The sequence below is a fragment of the Lolium rigidum genome, chromosome 6, assembly GCF_022539505.1.
Source record: "Lolium rigidum isolate FL_2022 chromosome 6, APGP_CSIRO_Lrig_0.1, whole genome shotgun sequence".
Lineage (NCBI taxonomy): Eukaryota > Viridiplantae > Streptophyta > Magnoliopsida > Poales > Poaceae > Lolium > Lolium rigidum.
In genome coordinates, this window is record NC_061513.1 from 254298042 (window position 1) to 254302176 (window position 4135).

Below are 4135 nucleotides of genomic sequence, written 5' to 3' on the forward strand. Positions count from 1 at the left end.
TTAGCGGCCCAATGTTCTTCTCTAACAATATGCATGCTCTAACCATTAAAGTGGTAGATCTCCCTTACTTCAGACAAGACGGACATGCATAGCAACTCACATGATATTCAACAAAGAGTAGTTGATGGCGTCCCAGGAGCATGGTTATCGCACAACAAGCAACTTAATAAGAGATAAAGTGCATAAGTACATATTCAATACCACAATAGTTTTTAAGCTATTTGTCCCATGAGCTATATATTGCAAAGGTAGAGAATGGAAATTTTAAAGGTAGCACTCAAGCAATTTACTTTGGAATGGCGGAGAAATACCATGTAGTAGGTAGGTATGGTGGACACAAATGGCATAGTGGTTGGCTCAAGGATTTTGGATGCATGAGAAGTATTCCCTCTCGATACAAGGTTTAGGCTAGCAAGGTTATTTGAAACAAACACAAGGATGAACCGGTGCAACAGAAACTCACATAAAAGACATATTTTAAACATTATAAGACTCTACACCGTCTTCCTTGTTGTTCAAAACTCAATACTAGAAATTATCTAGACTTTAGAGAGACCAAATATGCAAACCAAATTTAGCAAGCTCTAGGTGTTTCTTCATTAGTAGGTGCAAAGTATATGATGCAAGAGCTTAAACATGAGCACAAAAATTGCCAAGTATCAAATTATTCAAGACATTTTAGAATTACTACATGTAGCATTTCCCGATTCCAACCATATAACAATTTAACGAAGAAGATTCAACCTTCGCCATGAATACTATGAGTAAAGCCTAAGGACATACTTGTCCATATGCAACAACGGAGCGTGTCTCTCTCCCACACAATGAATGCTAGGATCCATTTTATTCAAACAAAACAAAAACAAAAACAAACCGACGCTCCAAGCAAAGTACATAAGATGTGATGGAATAAAAATATAGTTTCAGGGGAGGAACCCGATAATGTTGTCGATGAAGAAGGGGATGCCTTGGGCATCCCCAAGCTTAGACGCTTGAGTCTTCTTAAAATATGCAGGGGTGAACCACCGGGGCATCCCCAAGCTTAGAGCTTTCACTCTCCTTGATCATATTGCATCATTTCCCTCTCTTGATCCTTGAAAACTTCCTCCACACCAAACTCGAAACAACTCATTAGAGGGTTAGTGCATAATAAAAATTAACATGTTCGGAGGTGACACAATCATTTTTAACACTTCCGGACATTGCATAAAGCTACTCGGACATTAATGGATCAAAGAAATTCATCCAACATAGCAAAAGAGGCAATGCGAAATAAAAGGCAGTAATCTGTCAAAACAGAACAGTCCGTAAAGATGGATTTTATTGAGGCACCAGACTTGCTCAAATGAAAATGCCCAAATTGAATGAAAGTTGCGTACATATCCGAGGATCACGCATGTAAATTGGCATATTTTTCTCGAGCTACCTACAGAGAGGCAGGTCGAAATTCGTGACAGCAAAGAAATCTATCATCGCTAAGAATCCAAATCTAGTATGAACTTCACTATCAAAGACTTTAGTTGGCACAACAATGCACAAAACTAAGATAAGGAGAGGTTGCTACAGTAGTAAACAACTTTCAAGACTCAAATATAAAATAAAAGTACTGTAGTAAAAACATGGGTTGTCTCCCATAAGCGCTTTCTTTAACGCCTTTCGCCTAGGCGCAGAAAGTGTATATCAAGTGTTATCGAGAGGTGATGCATCTTCAGCGGGGTTTGGAGTTTTATCAACCATGCATAGTATATTGGATACATAAGTTTCAGCGGCTCCCTTTTCATTAGTCTTGGGCTTGCTACTCTCATCAAACAAATTTTCAGAAACAAACCAAGCATAGTTATTTTCTAGCGCTTCATTCATCGCTAGGAGCTTACATGGTATTGGTGCTTTGATCTCCCCACCATCATTAATATTATTAGTGTACCTTACTCTCTCCATGTCCATCTTTTCAAGGATACTAACAAAATCGGTATAAGAACCAAGCATCTTATATTTAATAAAGACCTTTCTAGCCTCTCTTGCTATACCACCAAATTCTCTAAGTAGGGTTCTTAAAACAAAATCTTTCTTTTCCCCTTCTTACATATCACCGAGTGTAAGAAACATGTGTTGGATTATAGGATTGAGATTAACAAATTTAGTTTCCAACATGCGAACTAAAGCAAGACAGCAGCAATTTCATAAGTAGGAGCAAGTTCTACCAAGTGTCTATCTTCAAAATCTTCAACGGTACTAACATGATTGAAAAATTCTTCTATATTATTTCTCCCAACTATAGACCCACGTCCTACCGGTATGTCTTTTACGGTAAAATTAAAAGGAAACATGTTGAAATAAGTAAAGCAAATATAAGTAACTAATTTTTTTGTGTTTTTGATATAGTGTGCAAGACAGTAAATAAAGTAAAACTAGCAACTAATTTTTTTGTGTTTTGATATAAGTGCAGCAAACAAAGTAGTAAATAAAATAAAGCAAGACAAAAACAAAGTAAAGAGATTGGATTGTGGAGACTCCCTTGCAGACGTGTCTTGATCTCCCCAGGCAACAGCGCTGTAAAATATGCTTGATGGCGTGTAACTCACACATTCGTTGGGAACCCCAAGAGGAAGGTATGATGCGCACAAGCAGCAAGTTTTCCCTCGTAAAGAAACCAAGGTTTATCGAACTAGGAGGAGCCAAGAAGCACGTTGAAGGTTGATGGCGGCGGGATGTAGTGCGGCGCAACACCGGGATTCCGGCGCCAACGTGGAACCCGCACAACACAACCAAAGTACTTTGCCCCAACGAAACGAGTGAGGTTGTCAATCTCACCGGCTTGTCGTAACAAAGGATTAGATGTATAGTGTGGATGATGATTGTTTGCGAGAGAACAAGAAAGAACAATAGCAGCAGATTTGTATTTCAGATGTAAAGAATGGACCGGGGTCCACAGTTCACTAGAGGTGTCTCTCCCATAACATGTTGGGTGAACAAATTACAGTCGGTCAATTGACAAATAGAGAGGGCATAACAATGCACATACATGACATGATGAATATTGTGAGATTTAATTGGGCATTACGACAAAGTACATAGACCGCTATCCAAGCATGCATCTATGCCTAAAAAGTCCACCTTCAGAGTTATCATCCGAACCCCTTCCGGTATTAAGTTGCAAAACAACAGACAATTGCATTAAGTATGGTGCGTAATGTAATCAATAACTACATCTTCGGACATAGCATCAATGTTTTATCCCTAGTGGCAACAGAGACATCCATAACCTTAGAGGTTTCGTCACTCCCTGCATTCACGGAGACATGAACCCACTATCGAGCATAAATACTCCCTCTTGGAGTTAAGAGCAAAAACTTGGACAGAGCCTCTACTAATAACGGAGAGCATGCAAGATCATAAACAACACATAGGTAATAGATTGATAATCAACATAACATAGTATTCTCTATCCATCGGATCCCGACAAACACAACATATAGAATTACAGATAGATGATCTTGATCATGTTAGGCAGCTCATAAGATCCAACAATGAAGCACATGAGGAGAAGACAACCATCTAGCTACTACTATGGACCCATAGTCCAGGGGTGAACTACTCACTCATCACTCCGGAGGCGACCATGGCGGTGAAGAGTCCTCCGGGAGATGATTCCCCTCTCCGGCAGGGTGCCGGAGGTGATCTCCGTAATCCCCCGAGATGGGATTGGCGGCGGCGGTGTCTCGGCAAGGTTTTCCGTATCGTGGCTCTCGTACCGGGGGTTTCGCGACGAAGACCTTAAGTAGGCGGAAGGGCGGAGTCGGAGGGGTCACGGGGGCTCCACACGACGAGGCCGCGCGGGCCCCTCCTGGGCCGCGCCGCCCTAGTGTGGCGGCGCCCCGTGGCCCCACTTCGTCTTCTCTCCGGTCTTCTGGAAGCTTCGTGGCAAAATAGGCCCCTAGGCGTTGATTTCGTCCAATTCCGAGAATATTTCTTTACTAGGATTTCTGAAACCAAAAACAGCGTAAAACAAGAATCGGCTCTTCGGCACCTCGTTAATAGGTTAGTGCCGGAAAATGCATAAATACGACATATAATGTGTATAAAACATGTAGATATCATCAATAATGTGGCATGGAACATAAGAAATTATCAATAC